Here is a 27,797-nt window from a genome sequence, read left to right as displayed (position 1 = left end):
AGATAGTAGATACATACATACATACATACATGCCTACATATATATATATATATATATATATATATATACATATATATATGTCTGTCTATATAATACGTGCGATCATGTTTCTGTTCGAGTGTAAGTGCAATGTATATATAAATGCATCCGTGAGTGTGCATTTGTGTGACACAGAAGTATATTTATACAGACTATCCGTCTTCCAACACTGAATATATAAAACTAATCAATCTTGCTGCTTTCGTATTTATATTATTAAATTTAAATATTAAAAGAACCGACGAGACAATTGGATGTTATATAAAGGCAAGGAAATGCACAAGTTACTTAAGGTTACCTGTTCAAGAGGCCAAAGATCTAGAAACATTTGTACGTAGCGAAAGCTGACCGCTATCATCTCAGTGGGGTACCCTCATATGTTACAAAATGACTATTATATTAGACACTGAGAACAAATTGAAGAGGCTGAAGATATATGTGAATTTTAATCAATGAAATGTTAAAATACCTTCAGTTAAAATCGTTTGAATAGGTAATAACAGGCGTTAAATGGTGCTGCATAAACAGCTGGATAAATGATGAATGGTTCGGGAAAATGACCTCCGTTGTGCGCAGCCATATTCTAGACCTCTTGGACCCGTACAAGTGTTGATACTTTGATTACGTTCTTCTTTGTCTTTTCCTTTCTGCCCTCAAACTACTAATTGAGTTGCTAAGTGTTTCATTCTCCGTCCATTCCCTTCTCTCTCTCAGTACCATAATTAACGCTGCGTACTCTCGCCCTCACCACCACCACAAGCGCTTCCACCTCCTCTTCCCTACTACTACTACTACTACTACAAACACCACCACCACCATCACCACCACTACCACCACCACCAATACTGCTACTACTACTACTACTACAAACAACACCACCATACCCACCACCACCACCCTCTTCACTACTACTACTACTACTACAACTACCACCACCACCACCACCACTACTACTACTACTACTACAAGCAACACCACCACACCCACCACCACCACCCGCTTCCCTACTACCCCCCGCTACTACTACAACAAACAACACCACCACACCCACCACGACCACCCTCTTCTCTACTACCACCACCACCACCACCACCACCACCACTACTACTACTACTACTACTACTACTACTACTACTACTACTACTACCACCGCTACTATGCTTTCTCTGCTACGACCTGCCATATATTTTGATTATTTCGATGTTGTCTAAGTGGGGAAAGAGAAGTAGATGAGGAACTGGTTGGATTATCAGTGCGAAATAACCACTGGCATTTAGCACCGTCCATTCGAATTCTGATTTCTGTTTCACGTTGAGACAGAGGTTAGGTTTCAACTTTTGTATTCTATAAAACAAGGACCATTAATGTACTAAACTTGACTATAATCCTCTCCTACATTTACGTGACCTCTTGACAATAATACAAGTCATTTTAAAGACGACGGCGATGGTGATAGCGATAATACGTAAATATTTACTTGTAGTGAAGTTAAAGATGACATTTCCAGTACACCGAACATTAACTGCAAACTATAATATGCTATGAGAAGAAAATAAAGTTAATCAATGTCGAAAAATGCGTTGATGAAAAAAGTTGGAATGTCAACTTATTTACAAGCATTTCACACATATTAATACAGCCATAACTTTTATGATTTATCACTTGTTTCAACTATTACACTGCAGTCATGCTGCGGCATCGTCTTACGGAAATGTTAGTCGAATGACTCGTCCCTAATAGTTTTATTAAGCCTGATATTTCTAGTAGTCTATCGGTCACTTTTGCCGAACCTCCTGGATACGGAGACGTGAAAACACCAATACTGGCTGTCAAGCGGAGGTGGGGAACAAACACAGATACACACACACACATAAAAACACACACACACATACACACACCCACACACACACACACAGAGTTCAAATTTATGGAAAACAAAAGACGAAGACAAGTGTAGGAACAACAAGGAGGTGTATTAGTTTAACGCTACGGAAGAATAGAAAAGTTTTTACGTTTCCAGCCGACGCTTTTCTACACAAAATATTAAAAGGCAAAAAAAACGAAGAAAGAAAAAAATGTGCAGTATTCAACGGTCCAACATACGACTGGATTCATTTTCCTTCGAACAAGGATACACACAATACACACACGCACACACACACATATACACATACACATACACACACACACACACACACACACACACACACACACATTAATGTTTATATGCCAACATGAAGTAGCAGTCCTGTAACGGCACACAGAGTATGTGTCTGCGTGCAGCATTTGCAAGGGAGGTCTCCGTTCCCATCTCTCACAGACCTAGGTTTCTGGAAGTCATCCGTTCTCAGTGTGAGACAATCACCAGCTACATTATTATTATTATTATTATTATTATTATTATTATTAATAATAATAATAATAATGATTGTTTTGTCTTGGTATAAAAGATGGGCTACAGAAAATATTCTGCTCAATACCACAGATTTACTTGTCAGTTGTTTGACCTTAACCAGTTGAGCACGTCCCTTAGTGGCTGACGATATGTGCATCTCTGATCACGAGCAGAAGTATTGGAGGAGCATCATAGCCATGTGTTGAGAGGGATTCTTTGGGGTTTGAATAATTCACCTCTGGAAACATGGGTGGTTCTCTCAACATCCTTAAACAACCCTTATTCAGGGACCTTTTGAGCGGGATGGGCTACTCAACCTGAAGAAATTTCTAACTAGGCCCCACCTGCAAGGTCATGTGCTGTTTATCTTGATATGAGAGCACCATGTCGCGCACATATGGTTGTGATGCATGTGCCTGGTGTACCCTTATCAGACGGGTAGTGATGATGGGTATATTGGGCTTCGTATATTTTACCCCAGTGTCACTTTGATGGCATGAACTGCTCTCTCACTCAATAATAATAATAACATCCTAAAATACCTTAGGGGTGAGAACCCAGGTTCGAAATTTCCCCAAGACAGCTGATGAAGGCTGGAGGGTATATCAGCCGAAAAGGTGTGTTAACAACAAACAAGGTGACGACTAATATCCGTCAAATGTAAACAATGTAAATAATATAAATTCATTCGTATTTATGTAATGGAGGAGATTGGATGTCAAGACGGATTATAGTTCTATTTTTCATATTGCGATATAATTGCTTGATACAAATAGACTCAGATATTCATTAATAGAAAATCGTAATTGCCATACTTGTACTCGTAAGTAGCTAATAGAAAAATAAAGAGGTCGTTTAAAGTACATAGTTTTTTTTTTTCTTAGTTATCATTTTGGGATTTGCAATTTCGTTCTTGCAGTCACGTTTATTTGAATCTAGACTATTAGCTACTGACGTGTTCAAGTATGACAATTACGATTTTCTATTTATGAATATCTGAGTCCATTTGTGAGAAACAATTATATCGCAATATGAAAAATAAAACTATAATCCATCCTGACATCCAATCTCCTCCATTATATAAATAAGACTAAGTGTCTTGAACTTTCTTTAATAAGTCATATACTGATTATCTCTCTCTCTCTCTCTCTCTCTCCTCTCTCTCTCTCTCTCTCTCTCTCACTACATATATATACGTAAAAAGCACCCACTACACTCACGGAGTGGTTGGCGTTAGGAAGGGCAGCCAGCTGTAGAAACATTGCCAGATAAGACTGGAGCCTGGTGCAGCCTTCTGGCTTCCCAGATCCCCGGTCGAACCGTCCAACCAATGCTAGCATGGAGAACGGACGTTTAACGATGATGATGATGATGATGATGATGATATATATATATATATATATATATACATACCTACATATGCATAAATATATACACATATTATATTTGTATATATATATAATTTCAGCTGATGAATACTTGACATTATATTTCCTGTAATATTTGCAGCTTTAAATAAAATGTCTATAGTATGAAACAATTGTACTAAACTACCGATCCATTCTTGTTGCTTTTTTCTTGGTTATATATATATATAGGCGCAAGAGTGGCTGTGTTGTAAGTAGCTTGTTTACAAACCACATTGATTCCGGGTTCAGTCCCACTGCGTGGCACCTTGGGCAAGTGTCTTCTACTATAGCCTCAGGCCGACCAAAACCTTGTGAGTGGATTTGGTAGACGGAAACTGAAAGAAGCCCGTCGTATATATGCATGTATATATATATATATATATATATGCGTGTGTGTGTTTGTGTGTCTGTGTTTGTCCCCCTAGCATTGCTTGACAACCGACGCTGGTGTGTTTCTGTCCCCGTTGCCTGGCGGTTCAGCAAGGGAGACCGATAGAATAATTACTGGGCTTGCAAAGGAATGGGTCCCGGGGTCGAGTTGCTCGACTAAAGGCGGTGCTCCAGCATGGCCGCAGTCAGATGACTGAAACAAGTAAAAGAGTAAAAGAGTATATTATATTTGTATATATATATACCTTCCAGCCTTCTTCAGGTATCTAGGGGAAATTTCGAACCTGGGTTCCCATTCCTAAGATATGTTTCGATGTTAGTATTATTATTATTATTATTATTATTATTATTATTATTATTATTATTATTATTATTATTATTATTATTATTATTCAGATCACTCCCTGGAATCGGAATCGTTATAGTAGCCCGCGACGTTAACCACTAAGCCATAAGCTCGTGAGCATATGATTTTGTGCATATATAGGATTATCATTAAAAGAAAAAACTATATGTGCGTATTTCTGATTAGATTTGAGACTGCGCCTTATGATGAACGGATGTATAAGTATGCGCGTGAGTACGTATATTTCATTTTAATGATATTCCATTATATGCATGTGTGTGAGCCTATACATACATGCATATATATACATACAAAATACATACATACATATATATATATATATATACATATATATATATATCGTTGTGTGTATCTGTGTATACATATGTATGTGTGTATATATATATCTATATCTATATCTATCTATCTATCTATCTATCTATCTATCTATCTATCTATCTATCTATCTATTTATCTATTTATCTATCTATCTATCTATCTATCTATATATATATATATATATATCCTTGTGTCTATGTGTGTACACATATGTATTATGTATGTATGTGTGTATGTATGTATGTATGTATTTGTTTGTAGTGTGTCTGTGTGTGTTTGTGTGCATGAGTGTATGCTTGCACATGTGTATATGTTTATGCCTATGTACTTGTGTTGGCGTTGGTGTGAATGATTATTTGTTTAAGAAAAAATACTGTTTTATACTGACAGTAAAACCATTACAGTTATTTAATTTTATCATTCGTCTTTTAGATCTCAATAAACTTGTTTGGACATCGCATTTTATTCCTTTGAAATGTATAAAATATTTAAAATCAATCATCCGTCAACAATCTCGCTGAAATCTGGTTCAGTCAACTGTGTGGCGTAAACAATTATTACAAATTTAAAATCAGTGATTTAGTTAATTTGCCATCCTCCCCAAACGAGTATAATTCCAACGTGTTTGGAATTTAGTTATGTAAATATTACGTAATATATATTCTCTCTAAGACTTGGTTTCTCATGTCTAGTAATGCCAAAATGCTGAGGTTTAACTGTGTCTTTATTCATAAATTAGCAAATAGGGGAATGGCAACACCATTAACTTTTCAAGGCGTCTCATAAAGAATTGTAATTAGATTAATGACGTTGTTCACAGCTCGTAAAATACAAAAAGAAATTCTCCAGTAAAAACACGTTTAAAAGATACAGGGATACGGTAGCAAGCTACTTAAACGTGCGGGCAGATTAGCATTGGTATTCAGTGTCATACATTCATCGATTTGCATATCAACATGATGAGGATCTGCAGCGTAGAGCAATTTACTACATTCAGTTACACGCATGAACATGATTGCTTAATGTAATAACACTAATATAAAAGCACACGGATTGAATGTACCAATAAAGAAAAACAAACTTAAGAAGCGTTTCATGGATTAACTTGCAATGTAAGCAACGCTCATGAAATTATATTATTCTGTATAATCATAGTGAAGTATATTAGGTCATTAAACCAGGGCAATGAATATCAAGCCTGCATGGGTTTATATATATATATATATACATATATATATATATATATAATATATATATATATATATTATATATATATATATATATGTGTGTGTGTGTGTGTGTGTGTGTGTAGTAATAGAGAGAGAGGGAAAGAGAGAAAGAGAAAAGATGAAAATACACAGATTTGTCTTACAGGATTTAGAGTATGTAAAATCCATGATAATAAAGATATACAATTTTGCACGAAATAAGGTTTTGTTCTTTCAACGTAACTGAAGTAAGGACCGGTTTTGCATTGCTCATCAAACTGAAAGTGATAAGTTGCTAGGGGCAAAAACTATATTCTGTGGGTGCAACGAATTCTGACAACTGACCAACAGCGCACCAGGGTGATCTCATCACGGGAAATCTGACATTGTTTGAAGCCGATCCAGTCCGTTAACTTGAACGTTTCCTAACCCAGAATGAGTGCGGCCACTTCATTTTGAGTCAGAAAGAAAGATATAATCCCTGCAGTAGAAAACCTCTCTTCATCAGCTCCAAAGAGAGCCGAAGTCGTTTGATGGGAAGGTGACGGCTTTAGTTTTGGGGATGCAAAAGGCATTGTGTTTATTGACCATCTTCAAAAGGGCCACACCAATAGTGGAAAGCACTATGCAAACTTGCTGAGTCAGTTACAAAAGTATATCAAGACGAAACGCTCAGGAAAGCTGAGGAAAGGGGTTTTTGTTTCCTCAGGACAATGTTCTAGCAACGGAGTCCTTGGTTCCAATGGCTACTGTGCATGTCTGTGGCTGTGAACCGGTTAATCACCCTCCGTAGTCTCCCAATTTGGCTCCATCTGACTATCATGTGTTTCCTAACATGAAAAAACACTTGGCTGGGAACCGGTATTACAGTGATGATGATATCACATCTGCTGTTGATGATATTTTTGACCAATAAAATCAAAGCTTCTTCAACAATCGGATCAAAGCACTGCAACACCTATGAAAAAATCCATGAATCCGAAAGAAGATTATATTGCAAAATAAAGCTCATTTGGTCCCATTCCATGAGAGTATCTATGTCAACCAATGAACTTTCCAGCCGAGCCTCGTATATCTTTATTCTTTAGCATGATCAGACTTGTGACTATTTTAGTGCTGACATTAAATATCGCAATGTATACCATTGTAATATTCATCGCAAACGACACACATCCATACACTGCATAAGAGCAACAAAATCTATTCCTCAAAGAGATTGTTACGTTTACTAATTAAGTTGTGATTGATTACACCAAACCCCCAAATGCAATTATTAGGTATTTACTGCTCTTTATAATTCGCCATATTTATTCATTTTTTCCTGTCTAGTCTTATCCAAATGTCTATTTATATAATTATCCACTTGATAAATCAACATGTCTATAAAATATATTATAGCGAAACACTTTAATCCCCCACCCCCGACATCAGCGATCAGTCATCTGCAACTCATTAAGTGATATTTCATTTCGTTACACTCATTCATCAAAAGCCATTCATTCCAGACACCACATGACAGCAAACATACACACAAACACGCGTGCGCGCATTACTTAGGTGGACAACTGACTCCACATGCAACACTTAGCTTCTCAGTATGTTACCCTCATTCAATATAAATATAATAAATGTGCAAAATATTCATTCATAGGCGCAGGAGTGGCTGTGTGGTAAGTAGCTTGCTAACCAACCACATGGTTCCGGGTTCAGTCCCACTGCGTGGCATCTTGGGCAGTGTCTTCTGCTATAGCCCCGGGCCAACGAATGCCTTGTGAGTGGAGTTGGTAGACGGAAACTGAAAGAATCCTGTCGTATATATGTATATATATATGTATGTGTGTGTATGTGTTTGTGTGTCTGTGTCTGTCTCCCTAGCATTGCTTGACAACCGATGCTGGTTTGTTTACGTCGCCGTTACTTAGCGATTCGGCAAAAAGGACCGATAGAATAAGTACTGGGCTTACAAAGAATAAGTTCCGGGGTCGATTTGCTCGACTAAAGGCGGTGCTCCAGCATGGCCGCAGTCAAATAACTGAAACAAGTAAAAGAGTAAGAGTATTCACTTTGTAGATTCACAAACGAAATAGTCAGTCATCGCTATCTTTTACTTGTATCAGTCATTAGACTGCAGCCCACGCTGGAGCACCGCCTTACAAAGTTTTTAGTCGAATAAATCGACCTCAGTACCTATTCATTTTTTCCCTTTTAAGCCTGGTACTTATTTTGTCGTTCTCTTCAGCCGAACCGTTATGATGCCGGAACACAAACGCACCAAAACCGGTTGTCAAATGCTGGAAGGGAAACAAACACAATGACAAACATAGACACACACACACACACCACACACACACACACACACACACACACACACACATGTATGTATGTATGCATGTATGCATGTATATATAAGACTGGCTTGCTTCAGTTTCCATCTGCCAAATCCTTTCACAAGGCTTTGGTTGTCCCAAGGCTATAATAGAAGACACTTGGCGAAGATGCCACACGGTGGGATTAAACCGGGAACCAAGGGATTATGAAGCAAGCTTCATACCATATCCTTAGTAAATATAGAATGCAAAATCTGGGCTCATATATATTTTATCAGCATCTGTGCATATTCCATGTAGCTCGTAGACTGAGAAAGACGGTTCTGTAATTTCTGTAATTTCTCGGCGTAGAATTTGCACATATGATTTTTTGCTTATAGTGATCAAATGCTTCTGATGTACATTAGGACTTTCTGTCCATGATAATGACATTCACTGAACTGGTGCACGGTGTGTCAGGAGTCAGGTGTCCAAGAGATTGCAGCGCAACGTGATATGAAATGTTTTGATCAAGAACACAGCACATCAACCGATCCTGGAACTGAAGCCACGACCTCGCGATTGCGAGAGCAACAGCGTAACCACTAGGCTATGCATTCTCTCTTTGGAGTAGCTAGGACGTCGCTAAAAGTTGTCGGCCTTGTAAAACACTGTAGGATTTCAACTTCGAACGCAAATGGCAGTAAGAAATATCACAATCTTTATTTCGAAAAGACAACAGTTGGATTACTCTTTTACTCTTCTACTTGTTTCAGTCATTTGACTGCGGCCATGCAGGAGCACCGCCTTTAGTCGAGCAACTCGACCTCCGGACTTATTCTTTGGAAGCCTGGTACTTATTCTATCGGTCTCTTTTGCCGAACCGCTAAGTTACGGGGACGTAAACACACCACCATCGGTTGTCAAGCGATGTTGCAGGGACAAACACACACAAACACACACATACACACACAAATATATATAAATACATACAACGGGCTTCTTTCAGTTTCCGTCTCCCAAATCCACTCACAAGGCTTTGGTCGGCCCGAGGCTATAGTAGAAGACACTTGCCGAAGGTGCCACGCAGTGGAAATGAACCCAGAACCATGTGGTTGGCAAGCAAGCTACTTACCACACAGCCACTCCTGCGCCTGATGCATTTTTTCTCCCCCAACAAAAGCTGAAAAACAAAATTGGTTAAGGTATAATTTGAACTCGGAACTTGAGGAATGGGAGCAAATACTGCGGGTATATTCCATCCAATTCTTTAATGACCTTGCTAATCTAACGAAGTGACTGGGCGGATGAAGTAACTTCTATTTTACTGCTGTTATAGAATCAATCTATTAAACTTTCTCTAAAACGAAATAGCGTTTATTTGCCGTCGGCGGAAACTTGAAAAAAGTTGCGATTCACCGCTTATATAAGTAGGCTACATCGATCATATCGTACTTATCGACATGTCAATGAACTAAAAACGCAATTTCTCAAGTGCCCTGGTCATGAACACTGCAGAGTATCAGTGACACATACCTATTTACCTAATTGCCTTCTGCAAGAATACAAGTACACCAACTTTCATGGAATATGAACACAAAATTCTTCAGCCATGAAATCGCTATATTTTTTTTTTGTTTTATATCGGTCATAATGACGACGTCATTTGTAAATGGATAACGATTTTTAATTAGATTTTTTCTGGAAGATTCTCTAAACGTATCTTAAATCGCATCATTTGAGTAAACCGTATGGCTGCAATCATTCTCGTTTCTTTCAACGAATAAGAATCAAATTGAGAACTGAAAATACGTAGATGCGTAAAAAAAAAATACCGAAAAATACAAAACGTTTGCCTCATGCATGTACATATGTAAGCATAGATAAGGTTCACACACACACAGACACACACGCACACACACACACACACACACACACACACACACACACACACACACACACACACACAAAGGGATATTAATCTCATCAAATATATATTGGGTCATTTCCTTATGTTATCTCGCTTCGGTACTTTGTGAAGAAATGTATTCCTTTGACAATAGCGAAACGAAGTTAGACAAGTAGGAAAAACTATAATATATAGAACGTATACCTACTTATGTAAATATATATATATATATATATATATATATATATATATATATATATATATATATATATAATATATATATATATACATACATATGTATATATACATCCATACATATATATATACATATGTATACATATGTATACATACATATATATACATAACATATATATATATATACATACATACATGTATATATACATATATATATATATGTATGTCTCTCTTTTCATATATATATAAATACACACACATACAGGCGCGCGCTCACATATATATATATATATATATATATATATATATATATATATATATATATATATATGTGTGTGTGTGTGTGTGTGTGTGTGTGCAAAGATAGAGAGAGAGAAAAAGAAATAGAGAGATGTATGCACACTTATGCACGCATATCCGTCTATGAACATTTATATGTGTATATATGGGTATTCACACATCTCACGCTAACTCGCACACATGCACTCACATGTACACATACTCAAATTGAAAACTGTCAGTGAATAATACTGCGTTATGTGCGCGAATGCGCATGCGCGCAGGCGCGTTTGTTTATGCACAATGAATAAATAATAAGTTGCTTAGTGACGATGTAGAGGACGATGGCGACAGTGTAGATGTTTGGGATGATGATGATGAAGACGACTGAGTATAAGTATGATGACGACAACTACAACGAGGATGAGTAGGAGGAGGAGGAGAGAAAAGTAAGAACATGTAGAATAAGGAGAAGAGGGAGTGTGAGGGTGGGGGGCTGAATCTATTATGTCTGCCAAATTAACTAATACTAACTGCTGACTTTCAATGTAGCAGAACTTGTAATGTTTCAGAAAGTACCTACCGCTATTTTCTTATATATTTGTCATATTGTGTTTTCTTTCCAATCTTTGCATTTGTTTAAGCAATCAAAGAAAGCCATGTGGAAATATCAAAAAATAAAATCAAGGAATTTATATGAGTGCATATCTTTCAAATTATACTATTATTCAAATTTATTCATTCAGTACAATGTGAAGTGCTTAAATTGAAATTGGATATTGTACTGAGTAGTCTTCACAAGATATACGTAATGAAGAATGGAATCAAAATACAATAACGGTGTGAGCCAAGAAATGTCTAGCATTTCCGCACTGAGGTGACTGGTTAGTGTAGTAGGTTCTTATTTCTTTATTGCCCACAAGGGGCTAAAGATAGAGGGGACAAACAAGGACAGACAAACGGATTAAATCGATTATATCGACCCCAGTGCATAACTGTTACTTAATGTATCGACTCCGAAAGGATGAAAGGCAAATGTCGAGCTCGGTGGAATTTGAACTCAGAACTTAATGGCAGACGAAACACCGCTAAGCATTTCGCTTGGCGTGCTAACGTTTCTTATTTCTTTACTGACCATAAGGGGCTACATACAGAGGGGACAGACAAGGACAGGCAAACAGATAAAGTCCATTATATCGACCCTAATGCATAACTGGTACTGATTTAATCGACCCCGAAAGGATGAAAAGCAAAGTCGAACACGGCGGAATTTGAACTCAGAACGTAGCGGCAGACGAAATACCGCTAAGAATTTTGCCCGGCGTGCTAACGTTTCTGCCAGCTCGCCGCCTTTAGTGTAGTAGCTTCTATTCAGGGACTCGTTTATTTCAAATGATGAATGCAAGCTATCAAATCATTTGCAAATGTCATAACGTTGCTTCTGTTCGGAGGAACATGATGTACATATTTCGTGTCCATTGAGAATTGACTCTACTTGCAATGAAAATAAAGCAATTTTAATGGCATGACATGGGCAATGAATACGGCAGTCTGCTATTCTTGACTTTCAAATTATCAATCTAGGCTCTCACGTGCATATAATGTATAGGCGTAGAGCAATTATGAACTGAACCTACACCATATTAGTAATTATATCACGCGTCTATAAATGCTTGTGTCCGTCCGTGTGTATATATGTATATATTCATAACTATCTATCTGCCTGTATATATGTATATAAAAATATGTACACACATACATGCACACGCACGCATACACAAACACCCACTGCACACGTATCTATAGGTTGCCAGATCTACCAATCTCTTAAACATTTGTTGCTTATTCGCCTGAAATACTGTAGAATAAGTGAACATCTTAGGATAAGAAGAAGGAAAACGACAAGAAAGCTTGTAATATTCTAATAGTATTGATATATGCATAGCAACATAGATAATATAGATATGTATGGGGAGGAGTTAGAGTAGGGAGAGAGAGAGAGAGAGAAAGAATGACAGAAAGATAGGTCAATTAATATATCAACATAGAAATCGATTCCTCGACCTATTGATTTATATATTTATAAATATCTTATTTGAGTGGCAACAATGGTGTACCCTCAAAGCATATTTTCAAGCATTTACAATTAGGCAACGGTAAATGACAGACAATAAAGACGAAAACATGAAAGTCAGTGGCATAAAAGACATTGAAACATTAAGTGCTGGCCAATAAATGTTATTGAAATTGTATTTAAAAAGATAGGGCAGGGAGATTTCTAAAAGGAAAATGATGAGAGAAGTTTCATAACAAAGTTGGTTATAAAAGAATGTATATCTAATACTGATTCAATTAAGTTCGGACAGTCACGTTGATGAGGGATTTTTTGAAGATTTGAAAATTTAAAAGACGAAATAAATTCGCGTGGTTAGAACGGAGGGCAAAATGTCATACGATATTTGTTCTAGATATATTAAGGACGTAAATTCAAATCTCAGAGAAATAAATTTCAAGGTCAATGAAATACAGTAGCAGTCCGGTATGGTTGTTTTGGGAATTGTCAGAACGGGTGGTGAGGTGCCTTGACGTATTTATTTATTTATTTTGGCTTTTGTCTTTCGAATCTTTGGGTGATAGACTTAATTCGTTGCTACGTTCAACAACGCTACCTGGTCCATAGGTGCTTTTTGTGTCTCTTACTCTGTTGCAAGCGTTAAGACAAATCTCCTGTTTGAACATGGTGTCCTTTCTTTCTTCGCAACGTACGCAAAGGTAGAAGGGGAAAATCTCTTTTCCCCGTCAGTATGCTTTAAAAGTTTATATATAAACTAAATTTTGTGTTTCCTATGATGTAACTCCATTGGTCATCGCTACCTGACTTCTATGTTGTAAAAAGTCGTGTATACATTCTCCAACTTTTTCGACAATGCTGTGATCACGGAGCTTGTGAGCAAGCATTCATGGTCCAATTCATCAAAGCCTTTTCCAACGTCGACACACATGACGTCCAGATTTGACTTGTTGAGCAACTATTTAACACACAGACGTAGTGCTGTAGCAGTTGCGCAAGGCAGTTTCTACTTGGTCAAAAACAATGCTGGATACAATTCAACATGTCCTTCTCTTCAAGTAAAGCGTTTACATTCTTTCTGACAATCCGTTCGATCACAGTGCTGTTTTGTGATGCCAGAGAGATAGGCCTATATTGTTTAGCATCTGCCCTCGTTCCTCCTTTATGGACAGGGCCTATTATCCATCACCTCCACCAATTTACCTGGAAGCTGCAGTGATTTTGCAAGGACCCGATTAGCATTATATGAGAAGGATGGCTGCACCTCCAGCAGCTGCGTTTGCGTCCATGGTCAGTATTACGTTTATGATGTCGATGTTATCAATTACTACTGCCTTCCTGATTATAGGTGTAGTGGCAAAGAACTCCGCTGGTTCGTTCACTTCCATGAGTTCTAACGGAGTAGTGAAAACACTTTTGAACTGTTTGTTCCATATTTTACTTATCCTCTTGGGTTACCTGCCAGAAAACTCTCCTTTTGGAGGAGGGGGCCCTATCTCGTAGTGAACTGAGGCCGTTTCTTTGGCAAAATTAAAGAAAGCATCAAGGTTTGACTTTTATTATTTATAAGCCGGGCTTCTTTATTTATTCTCTCTTTTTCATGGAATTGTTGCAAATTTTTCTCAATCTCCATCAGTGTTGTTTTCAGGCAGGACTTTGCAAATTTTGAGATGTTTGTTTAGGTGGCTTGCAAACTTTGTCTGTCGTTCCGTCAGAATTTTCCTTACTGCTTGTCAATTTGAGACTAGATGCTAGTGTCTCAAATATATGATAACTGACAAGGTTTTTGCTTGATATTATATATTCATGCATAGTTTCATTCTCTGTGAAAGCAATGGCAAGGGTCAGCTTTTAACTTCATTTTCTACGCCTTAAATTAATCTCGAAAATGAATACACAATAATGTGTATGGAAATCATTTCAGTCTTATAACGAAAGCAGATTGCAGAGTCTCTCCATGAGCGTTTTATTTCTCACAACAGACCCCAATAATAAAATCGTACCTTCTTTCTTTAGTACAATGCAGCTAATAAGTATGTGATTGAATCCAAACTACTATTGGTATGATATTTATTTTATTGACATTAAAACGATGAAGTCAAAGCTGCTTTAAGCAGGATATGAGTGAAACGAAATTAAACAATGTCAGGTGTTTAGTTCTGTACAATGCACATGTTGCACCTGTCAGCTCTAGGCAAATATATAGGAGTAAATCTTACTATAATTTACGAAATTATTATTGGTACCATTTTGCATTTCATATATCCCCGAGCATTTATTGTACACCAATATAATAATAATTCTTCAATTCCTTATATGTTATTTCCTTTTTCCCTCTTTGCAAATATTTGGTTAAACAGAATATAAAGCATATTAGATATAAACAAATTACACACACACACACACACATATATATATATATACATGCATACATACACACACATATATATTTGTATGTATATATATATACATATGAATCAGGGCAATTATCTATCTATCTATCTACCTACCCATTTTTCTCTCTCTCCCCTATCTCTCTATATGTATGTATATGGGTTTGTGGGTTTGTGTGTTTGTGTTTATATATATATGTATATATATATATATATATATATATACGAATAGGGGCAATTATCTATATATCTATATATATGTGTAGCTATCTATCTATGTACCATCTTTCTCTCTCTCTCCCTCTCCCTCTCTATATATAGGTATGTATGCATCCGTATATATATGTGTGTGCGTTTGTGTTTATATATATATATATATATATATATATATACATACAAACATACATGCATACATACATACATATATACATAGAAGCGTGTGTATGTATAAATGGCGGAAATGTGAAAACGATAGAAATATAAGTGAAAAGGAATGCAACCACATTATCAATAATGATCGAACGCAAAATGTAATAGGTTTCAAAAAAAGAGGATGATAGATATTTCAATAAAGTTTGATGCATGAGGCTCCGTATGAACTACTGGGTATAGGGCCACTTAATGCATTTTTCATAATGTTATTTACCGGGACAATGAAACTGTGAAAATGACAGCTAATATTATATCCGTCAGGTGAATTTTCCTTTAAGAAATTTTTCCTTTAGGTTTGTAACTATCCTGCTGGAAGATATAAAAAGCAATTAAATATTGAGAATTCTGTATTTGAGTATTCGTTCGTATTTTGAAAATTATAAAATGTACTTATTGTAAAATAAACCCCTTTTCGTGTGAGATAATACACGTATAGCTGAAGTTATATCTACAACCGAATATTGATAAAGTGACTATTTGCTGAAGTTAATAAGCTTCTAATGCTGAGGATGAAAAATTTATCAAGAAATGGGAGAAATGCTACCAACAATATTCACTGATGTTTACTTCCCAATCATCTAGTCCCGGTTTCAGTTCCACTGTGTGGGGCTTTGGGAATGTATCTCCTACTACGGATTTGCTAGACGGAAACTGTAAGACGTCCAACGCATATTTGTGCGTGCCTGTGTATGTATTTGTGTGCATCGTTGCGTTTTTCCTCCATGCTTCAGCCGGTGTTGGTTTGCTTATGTCTCCGTAAACTAGCGGTTGTCCAAAGGGACCAATAGATAAGTAAGAAACCTTAAAAATAAGCAACTTCAGTCGATTTCTTCGACTAAAATCCCTTCGAGGCGGTGCTCCAGAATGGCCGCAATACAATGAGTCAAACAAGTAAAAGATTTGCTATGTATATATAAATGTGTCTATCTATCTATCTATCTATCTCTATCTATCTATCTATCTATCTATCTATCTATCTATATTTGGTCTACCTGTCTAGCTATCTACTCTCTCTTTCTCCTCTTTCTCTCTCTCTTTCTCTATCTATCTCTCTCTCTCTCTCTATATATATATATATATATATATATATATATAATATATAAGCCGATGGGGCGGCTTTTTAGCTAGTTCCTGAGGAGGGCTCTTCATTGGGCCTTGGGCCAGCAATGACACTTCACGCATCGAGTACATATTAAATTTAAACTTGACCAATATTTTTCAAGCACTGAACAATTTTCATCAAAACAATGATATAATTTGTCGACTTGAAACTTATTGCAAAGCTGCATCATACATCATCTCTCTCTCTCTCTCTCTCTCTCTCTCTCTCTCTCTCTCTCTCTCTTTCTGTTGATTGTTTTCAACCATCACATCACCAGTATCAGCACCATCGCCACCACAACTGCCATACACACGCCATTCGGAATTCTGACACCATCACCATCATTACTTTTGACTTCGCTGCGTCCCCCTCCACCATCATATCAGCACCGTCTTTCAAATCGCTTACTATCACCGTCATCCATGACCGTCTCGGCTACCACCACCACATTCATCACCGTCGCGTCCGCTTCTATGCCTAATGTTACTCTCACCCCAACATGAGGAATAGCAGACGTGTCATTGAATAGTGAGTGAGAGAGTCAAAGTGTGACATACTGACACACAGAAATTCGTTTTTGCATTTATTACATATGCATATATACATAAGATATATATATATATATAATATATATATATATATATTATATATATATATACGCGAGAAAGAAGCAACAAGAATGATAGGTTTTTAGTACAATCGTTTCATTCAAGGACGGCTTTATTAAAAGTTGCAAAAATTACAGCATATAAACGTGTCCCGTACTCATCAGCTAAAATACATGTGAGTTCTCTAGACATCCTAGTGGTTGAGGCTATACTCATGAAGTAATGTAGATAATTAAGTAACATAACAGATTTCCAAAGTTCATTAAAGTTCTTTAAAGATGATGTACAGTTTTATCACAGAATTTTAAAAGTTTTAATAACATCACAGAGAAGGTGACCTAATCCATAGTGCATATATGAATTCCAGAGATATGAGGAGGGATTACATACTCACAGACGACAAATTTATCCATTGTTAATCACAACGAGGTGGGTCTCAATTCCTGCTTATTAGCATTACAGAGAGGGTGAATTAATCATTTGTATAGATGCACAATTTCCAATGGTGTAGATGTAAATTTCCAGAGAAATTAAGAGGAATTTCATATTCACAGGCGATAAATTTATCAATGGTTGAACACAATGAGGTAGGTATCAATTCTTGTTATATGATAAAGCCTGTCCTTGTATGAAACGATTGTACTAAAAACCTATCCATTCTTGTTGCTTCTTTCTCGCTTAAAATCACCCCACATTACTGTATTGTTAAAACAGTATAGTTTTTTTTGGTGCATCTAAGTTAGGTACCATATTCAAGTAAATTCATTTAAATTAACTTGAATCTTTATTGCTTTTTGTATATATATATATATATATATATACATACATACATATATGCATACATACATACATACATATATACATACATACGTAAATACATACATATATATTGAAGTGAATATAAAGAGAAACTGAGCATGTAGCTTGTGAGGGGCTTCTCATATATAGTGTACTGTACTCAGTATCTTCTACTTGTTTCAGCCATCGGATTGAAACTATATTGGGGCACTGCCGTGAGAGATTGTTAGAAGAAGAAATCAGCCACGTAATCATTTATAAATCTGCCAATTATCCAGTTCGTGTTTTTGCCGAAGCGTTAAGAGGATGTGAGCATAAACGATACCGGTCGTCAAGCGGAAGGTAGGCAGAGGCAGAAAAACACGTACACGCACACATATTTACAAGATGGTATTTCGTTCAATTTCCAACTACCAAATTCACTAAAAATGCATTGGCACGCCCGAACAGAAGACACTTTTCCAATTTGCCGGCAGTTGGATTGAACCCGCAGCGTCGTGGTTGCAAAAGGAGTTTCTTAACCATAGAACCTGCACCTATACTAAGAAACTGTCCAAAGACAGCACCAAAGATAGTTTTTGGTAGACAGTAGATCCTAATTTTAACTCATTTTTGTAATAAAAAACAACAACCAAAAGGTAACAAATTTCTGTGTAACATATAAGAAACTTTACATGACTTACAAATGACAATACGCAAATACTGTGGAACTTTTTTGCACGCATATAGACCTCTAGATATAACTTAATAAATGTAGAGTCATGTTGCATGACAGAAATGACAATAGTGTGATATTAATCGAATTATAAATACTAAAGGAATATAATGTTGTATAAGACTAAAAAAACTGATAGATGATAAAACACAATATAACAGAATAAAATAACCCCGACTTAGTTTTTGAATTAAAATATTATTCCAGTAAACTAGTATGCTGGGGTGCAACAGAAATAATAGAAACTTATTAATGTGAATACATCGACAGCTTACCTCTACGGAGAGAAATAATACGTTTCAAAAATTAGAAATTGGAGGAGCTGTAAAATATTGTTAGATTATATTCACAGGATATTTGGCATGTTGTTTCAACTATTTTGTGGATATTGCGTACTATGTATCTGGATTCATTTATGATGAAGGAATAAGATTAATTATTTATTCCAGTGATGACCACAGTGGACACATACCTCAAGTAACGGTTACAGGATATATGTGGTGCTGTTTGTGCATACACACATGCGCACATACATATATGCATAATACACACATCTATAGTTCTGTCTATTTTTTTCTATCTATCTATACTCACACACGTATACGTATATGTATATATGTGTTTGTGTATGTATATATATATAATATATATATATATATATATATATTATATATATATATATATTATATTTAGAGAGAGTGAGAGAGAGAGAAAGGGAGAGAAAGAGAGAAAGACAGATCGATAGAGGTAGATGTACGAACATAATATATCCAACTTCCTTTCTCTGTCAGTTTGTCTGTATTTCTCTCTCTCTCTCTCCCTTTCTCTCTCACTCTGCATATATGTAGATATATATATATATATATACGTGGTCTGATCAATAAGTATTTTCAAAAAGCTTTCATCGTTCTCGACACAATCAAGGAGATCATGTGCTGCTGAAACCCGAGATCTGCTTTGATCAGCTGAAAGCAATTCTGGCACAAACTTGGCATCCACTTGTCTCACACCCAAATCTTCAGTGATAATGGACTCAATTGAACCGTAACTATTCTGCACACCCTCCGATAACTCACGGATGGTGATTCTACGATTTCCCCTCACAGCTGCACGCATATCTGCGATGTTTTTCTCATTTCTGCCGGTGAGGGTCTCCCAGAACGTTCGTCAATATTGACATTTTTCATCGATCTGAATCACTCGTACACTTGTGTGCGTCACATACACTCCTATCCATAAACTTTCTGCGACTTTGCGTAGGCCTCTGAACAGGTATCGGCGCGACAACTTTCTCTGTCATGGTCAATGCGGCAGTCGTACGCTCAGCACATTCTTTCAAGCACTGTAGTAAACAGAGAACGTGGTCTAAAACGTTGAATCGTAACACGCACATACATATCGTAATACACACACACACACGCACACACACACACACATATATATATATATATATAACGGGAAGCTTTATGAAAATAGACAAAAGACGAAGGCAGGTTTACGGAAATAAACAAAAGACGAAGGCAGGTGGAATTATAATATATATATATATATATATATATATATTATATATATATATATATATATATATATGTGTGAGTGTGTGTGTGTGTATATATATATATATATATATATAAGTGTATGAATATATATACATATATATATATATATATAATATATATATATATATGTCTGTCTATCTATCTATTTATCTATCTATCTATATATCTATCTATCTATCTATCTATCTATCTATCTATCTATCTATCTATCTATCTATCTATCTATCTATCTATCTATCTATCTATCTCATGAGGACCTCGGCTAGGCAATCGTTTCAAAACGTAATGCTATATGGAAAGACAAGCAGAAAGTGTAGCGCACATAAAAAATATGAACAGTCGATCTGAAGAAGGATATCATATGCTCCTTACTACCTTAACCACAGCATGTATCAAATGGGCTGCCCGGAACTTCAGTAGATTGGCGACCTCTCCACTCCTTCCATGAATTACACCTGCAGGATTGCTTTGGTACCATCAGGTCTCGTCAGTTCCTGAATGTTCAAATCGACTTGTTGTGGGTCACATCTGTACCAAGTACTTATTATTCCTTATTCTAAATTTGACGACAAATGTCAATATCTGTAATAATATCATTATCCTTCATACTGGTATTTCTCAATTACCATCTTTAGCTTTGTTCTCCACTGATTCTCAATCTTCAAGGCCAGGTATACACTTTGCTATGCCACACTTCTTTCTATCGGGTACATGTCCTCACAAATCTCGGCAAAACGATTTAAAGATTTGAATGAAAAACCGAGAGATAAACATACTCTATCCGAAAGTATAACTCTAAATCTAAAGAACAATAACCTGAGTATTTCTCGTGTACATAAAACCTTAAATCTAATAACATAATTGATAAATACCTAACTGTATAGCTGTGCTACATAGATTCATGTGTTTATTAACCAATTATTGATCAATATCTCATAACTAAATCATAGTTGATGTTCTATATTACATCCATTCTATTTCTAAGATGGCCAGATATGACTTCAAGAAAAATTGGCAGGTATAAATGGCATGGTAATTGATTGTACGGATCTTTTCGCATTCATTGGTTTGCTGGTATCCTGTTTTTCTTACATAGTCCTAAATCGGCCTTCATTGTGTCGATGCATAATGAAAAAAAAGCAATCTAAACGTGACCATCCCATCTCAGTACAAAATAGTATATATTAAATCCATTGTATTCTAGTTTCAGGCATCGTAGTTGGTTGTGATTTAAGAAAGATTTAGCAGTTATTTCCAGCATATATGTGAATGTGAGTGTCTCTGTGTGTATGTGTTTGTGCGTGTGTGTGAGTGCGTGTGTGTGTATGTGTGTATAAAAAGTTCAATTAGAAGACAGATAAGGCTCATTAAGGGATAATAATATACTATGTATTACTGGTTCATTACCTAGTAATTGTTGTAAATATTAATTATAATATTCATGGATAATAGATAATTCGATAAACCAGAGTTTATATTTATTCAAGAAAAATAAGAAAATGGAGATAAATCAATTAATATGTATATTTATTAACTGCAAAAAATAAGCATAATCGCTAATATCTGTTTCGATTCATACTTTAAAGATAATTATAATAATTAAATCATTTTGAAAAGCAGAATCTCATCAGAGGCAGAAAAAAGATTCTACTTGATTCAATTATTTCTATTATAATATTTAAAGTACGAATCGAAACAGCTGTTAATATATACTTATTAATTGATTTATCACCATTTTCTTATTTCTCTGTCTCTGTCTGTCAGTCTGTCTGTCTGTCTCTCTCTCTCTATATATATATATACATATATATGTGTGCGTGTGTGTATTGTGTTGTAGAATGTTGACGTAGCATTATTGAATTCCTTTGTAACCTATTTCTTTATTATCCACAAGGGGCTAAACATAGAGGGGACAAACAAGGACAGACATAGGTATTAAGTCGATTACATCGACCCCAGTGCGTAACTGGTACTTAATTTATCGACCCCGAAAGGATGAAAGGTAAAGTCGACCTCGGCGGAATATGAACTCAGAACGTAACGGCAGACGAAATACCGCTAAGCATTTCGCTCGACGTGCTAACGTTTCTGCCAGCTCGCCGCCTTTCAATTCCTTTGTAACCGACTGCTTGACCCTTTAAACATAGTACCAATACTAAACTCTCTGTCCGAACTTAATTATAGAGTGATTTCGGATTTAACCTGCTTCTTAATTTCCACCAGAAACATTTTCGATTGTATTATCTTTAGCAATCAGCTATTTAATGGTTTCCCTGATAAGGATTGTTGTTGTTGTTGTTGCTGATACTTTTGATGCTGTTATAATTGTTTAACTCATAAAGAAAGTTAATCAATTAAGCATATGTGAAATCCTACTTTATGCTTCAGCGACAGTGTATCAAGAGCCACAATATCCAATATGTCTGCCTACATTTTAAGAGTGTTGGTTGTGAGTGGAGGCATACTGAGCTGCTGTTTCAAGCGAACTCCGGTGACCACCAAGACGTCGACTTATTGACTCATGAAGAGACCTTTTCCCCCGGTTATGTTGTGTAATGCTTCTTTCAGTCCAAATAGTAACGTTAAGTCCATTGTCCAATTGTGCTTTATGCAAGAGAACTCCGTTTTCTTATTTTTTACATTTGCACAAATTATTCATGACATTCTAGGTATGATTTTCTCCCATTATGTTCATAACAAGTACCTTCACAATATATATTATATTGATAAATCAACTGTAGCTCAGAGAGGAATCTTCTTATGTAATTGCTTCCATAGGAAAGCCTTCATCGATAGTCTTCCCAAATGATGGAAAGGAGAAAGATAAAAATAAAATCTAACAAGTTAAACACTAAATAATATTATATGATTTACTTGATAATCTGAGCTAAGTTAGACCTAAAAGTGTGTTTGTTCTCTTTCAGCACCTTAAATTTCAAATAAAACGGAGGGAAAAAGAGTTAATTTGTGTAGCAGTAAATCTAATATTTTCTTCCTGATGTCAAGGAAATATGGTGCAGTATACTTCCCGAATATCTATACCTTGAACTTAAAAAAACCCCAAAGTATAATAAAACTATATACTTGTAAATGTGATAGAGTAAATGCAGTATGTAGCTAAGGAAGATAAATGATTATCTGTATCTCATGAAGCTGTATTTAGATTTCATCTAAGATAGAAAACATAAATAATAACAGAAAGGAAAGAAGCAGACGAAAAATGTGATAACGATAGGAGGTAGATACCAAAGCTATATAGATTATAAACAAAATGAGAAGTGTTTGTTAAAGGTTCAGCAAAAATAAATGTATGAGAAACTGTATATGTGCAAGGAAATGGAGACGAAAAATACAATATTTGCTTCCGTTTCATTTCATTTTGAATAATGAAAACGTGGTGATAGTATGGGAAGGTGACGCATAAGAGATAATGAATAACACATTAGATCAGTAATATGAGTAGTTTAGTGGTATTTATAGTTTATAGTGTTCGCTTTTTACATTACTACAATTTGTACTTATTGATATTTATATATATGTAAGGCAGCGAGCTGGCAGAAACGTTAGCACGCCAGGCAAAATACGTAGCCGTATTTCGTCTGCCGTTACGTTCTGAATTCAAATTCCACCGAGGTCGACTTTGCCTTTCATCCTTTCGGGGTCGATAAATTAAGTTCCAGTTACGCACCGGGGTCGATATAATCAACCTAATCCGTGTGTCTGTCCTTGTTTGTCCTCTCTGTGTTTAGCCTCTTGTGGGTAGTAAAGAAATAGGTATTTTGTCTGTCCTTACGTTCTAAATTTAAATTTCGCCGAGGTCGACTTTGCCTTTCATCTTTTAGGGGTCGATTAAATAAGTACCAGTCACACACTGGAGTCGATGTAATCAACTTAATCCCTTTGTCCTTGTTTATCCCCTCTATGTTTAGCCTCCTGTGGGCAATAAAGAAATATATATAAGGCAGCGAGCTGGTGGAATCGTTAGCTCGCCGAGCGAAATGCTCAACGGTATTTCGTCCGCCCTGACGTTCTCAGATCAAATTACGCCGGGGTGGACTTTGCTGTTTATCCTTACGTCCATCTTAACGTTCTCAGTTCAAATTCCGCCGGGGTTAACTTTGCTTTCATCGTTTCGCCGTCGTTAGAATAATTACCAGTTGACCACTTGAAATTGCCGGCCTTGTGACAAACTTTGAAATCAGTATTCCTATATCATTAGGGTGGGTATTTGACAGAAGATTTAAGGAAACGGAAAGAATTCTGAGTTCAAAAGCTAAGTCAGACTTGCTACTCATTATTTCGGGGTCAATAAAATGAAGTCCAAATGAAGTGCTGTGGTGGTGGTGGGGGGGGGGGGGCTGTAATCAACAGACCCATTCTTTCAAAATTATTACCAGCATATTTGTCACACCAAAATGAGGAAAAACTAGCTTGATCCAGCTGGATTCGAACTTAGAGCTGGGGTGATTCTGATAAAAGAATGTATCCAATCTTGTAAAAACTGTTTGCCAGTTGATAGTTGTGTGTGTATGTACGTATGTATGTATATTATAGGATGTGTGGTAGGAAGCTTGCTTCCCAACGACATGGCCCTGGATCAGTCCCAGTGCTTGGTACTCTGGGAATATGTCTTTTATTATATTCCTGACCAATGCCGTGTTAGTGGATTTCATAGACGGAAGCTGAAAGTATTCGTTGGTGTATCTGTATTCATATATTTATGTGAGTATGTCTTGGTGTGTGTTTGTCTCCCAACATCGCTTCACAATCAGTATTGATTTGTCAACTTAGCGGTTCGGAGAAGAAGTCCATAGAATACTAACAGGCTTTAAAAATACTAAAGACAATTTGCTCGACCAAAACTCGTCCAAAAAACGACCCAATGAGATGGCTGCAATCAAATGACTCAAACATGTAAAAGATGAATGTTACGTGCGTTTTTGTAAGCTGCACAGCAGAAGCTCCCCAGAGAAAAGACAACTCTCCTCCGGCACGTATTCCGGCCCTTAACTTCCAGACACGCTAAGGGAGGCCGAACCGCATCCAGGTCATGACAAATGGTTGTCCTCCTGATGAGGTTTCTTAGACACTTGGATATGTGAGACTTGTTCATTTAAAGTGATTCCTTAAATCCGTAAAAATGTTTTAGCCCGAAAGCCGCGGCCTGCTGGGGCACCACCGCTGGGTCTGGAGATATTATCTAGTTGGAACTCCTCTCCGTTGACTCAGCATTCAAACTTATACTTCAAGAAGAAATAACAATGCTTATTATCTAATATGTATTCTTTTATTCTTTTAGATGTTTCAGTCATTTGACTGCGGCCATGCTGGAGCACCACCTTTAGTCGAACAATTATTTATTTTATCGGCTTCTTTCCCCGAGTTACGAGGAGGAAAACACACCAACATCTGTTGTCAGGGGTTGGTGAGGGGACAATTACAGACACACAAGCATATATCTATCTAACTATCTACCTATCTATTTATTTTTTAACCCCCCCTTTTTTTGTCCTCTTTCTCTCCTTTTACGATCCCTTTTGATCGACCCCCCTTTTTTATTTTATTTTATTTGTTATTTTATTATTAAAAAAAAATTTTTTTTTTATTTTTTTATTTATTTTTTTATTTAAAAAAAAATTTTTTTTTAAACCTTCAAATTGTAATTTGTTCTATCTTGTAATTTGTTCTATCTGTGTGCAGCCCTGTGTGGCTAATAAAGAAACATATCTATCTATCTATCTATCTATCTATCTATCTATCTATCTATCTATCTATCTATCTATCTATCTATCTGGCTAGCTAGCTATCTGCTTACCTACCTATCTATCTATCTATCTACTATCTATCTATCTATCTATCTATCTATCTATCTATCTATCTATATACGACGGGCTTCTTTCAGTTTCCGTCTACCAAATCCACTCACAAGACTTTGATCGGCCCGAGACTATAGTAGAAGACACTTGCCCGAGGTGCCGCGCAGTGAGACTGAACCTGGAACCATGTGGTTGGGAAGCAAGCTTCATACCACACAGCCACGCGTATATGTGTGTGTGTGTATGTGTGCACGTGTGTGTGTGTGTGTGTTTGTGTGTGTGTGTTTGCGTGTGTGTGTGTGTGTGTGCATTCATTTAAATACTTTGATACAAATACACATACATACCTTACAAAAGAATGCGAAGGAAAAGTCTTGATAAAAAAAAAAAATGTGATCTCTGGCTTTGCGATTCAAACGTTTGTCACTTAACTGAAGTTCATATGAACTGAACGCCGTCTGCAGTGATTTCATTCTTTTCGTCTCGATTTCTTTCTACTGAGCGTCTGCATATCTTCTCCTGTTTACATTGCAACGGAGAAATGTTGACATATTCTTAACTATTATTAATACATAATTATATATATATATATCTTCATAATTTCCAAACCGCCTTGTACAAATCTTGAACATTCGGAAAGCAAGATACTAAAAAAAAAAAATAATGAAAAAAATGGTGTTAAATCGTATTATTTTAAACGTATAATCGGTAGAAAGACAAAAAAAACTGGTGGTAAATGGAACCGTACCGAATGAAAAGGAATCTAATATTACTGAATCATTTCAACTTTATACAGATTTACCAGAGTATGCTGTGTCTATGTATTTGTAAGCATGATGGAATTCTTAACGCATCGTTCGAGTTATCAGGAAACTAATGGGTCGAAGCATTGTAAGAGAAATTTCCACAACGGTTTCGGAAATCATCCCATTGGTCGTCTTTCCTCTTCCTATTCCTCTTCGTCTTTCCTTTCCTCCTCCTCCTCCTCCTCCTCTTGTTCTACCTTTCATTCCTCCTCTTCCTCAACTTTATCGTCATCAATATCTCTGTTACCACCTTCAGTACCGTCGTCGTCGTCGTCATCGTCATCGTCATCGTCGTCATCGTCGTCGTCGTTGTCGTCGATTTCATCGTCGTCTTCATCATCATCATCATCATCATCATCATCATCGTCATCCTCGTCCGCAACATGGCAGTCACCATTCCTCTCTTGCTCCTCATTGTCATCGTCACTATCACCTTCGTCATCGTCATCATCAACATCAGTTTCGTCTTCCCTGTCACCATCGGTGACAATTTCAGACACAGCAACAACAACAGCAACAGCAACAGAATCGCCATCAGAGCCAACACGAACACCAACACGAACACGAACACGAACACGAACACCACCACCGACACCACTACCACCACCACCACCACCACCACCACCACCAACACCAACACCAACAATAAAAACAACAACAGCAAAGACACCCTCGTTATCAT

General features: G+C 36.5%; 1 long non-coding RNA gene across 1 annotated transcript in view; it reads right to left on the bottom strand.

Annotated features, from left to right (window-relative positions):
- The window catches only part of LOC118765533, a 97,124-nt gene extending 69,801 nt beyond the window's left edge, over nt 1-27,323 (bottom strand). The window contains exons 1-2 of the long non-coding RNA XR_005001396.1: nt 27,058-27,323; nt 26,657-26,828 (exon numbers count right to left, since the gene is read on the bottom strand). This is a non-coding gene — a long non-coding RNA (uncharacterized LOC118765533). The remainder of the gene's footprint in view (nt 1-26,656; nt 26,829-27,057) is intronic.
- Between the last annotated feature and the right edge of the window lie 474 nt (nt 27,324-27,797).

The sequence above is a fragment of the Octopus sinensis genome, linkage group LG12 (assembly GCF_006345805.1).
Source record: "Octopus sinensis linkage group LG12, ASM634580v1, whole genome shotgun sequence".
Lineage (NCBI taxonomy): Eukaryota > Metazoa > Mollusca > Cephalopoda > Octopoda > Octopodidae > Octopus > Octopus sinensis.
This window is presented reverse-complemented; position numbering and strand designations above follow the sequence as displayed.